This window comes from Vombatus ursinus, unplaced genomic scaffold (genome assembly GCF_900497805.2).
Source record: "Vombatus ursinus unplaced genomic scaffold, bare-nosed wombat genome assembly UNPS02012179.1, whole genome shotgun sequence".
Taxonomy (NCBI): Eukaryota; Metazoa; Chordata; class Mammalia; order Diprotodontia; family Vombatidae; genus Vombatus; species Vombatus ursinus.
Genome location: NW_020951957.1, coordinates 927817 through 928165, shown reverse-complemented (window position 1 = coordinate 928165; position 349 = coordinate 927817).

Below are 349 nucleotides of genomic sequence, written 5' to 3'. Positions count from 1 at the left end.
CAAAGAAAGAAGTTTACAGTTAATCCTGGAGGTAATAGGGAGCCACTAGAACTCACTGAGCTAGGGGTGACATGGTCAGACCTACCATTTAGAAAAATCTACTCCAGCCCTATCCCCTTACAAAAATATGTAATAATACCATTGGGGGATCTGAGCTCTTGGCGGTTGTCCAGTAAGTTTGTCTTTGCAGAAAAATGCAACCAAGGTCCTGACATCTAGACCATGGTACTGCGCAATTTCTGGAATTCTAGACTTGACTAGACATCCCAAAGAAAGTTTACCACCAGGTGATAATGTTTGTTTTGTTTTGTTTTGTTTTGTTTTGTTTTGTTTTGTTTTGTTTTGTTTT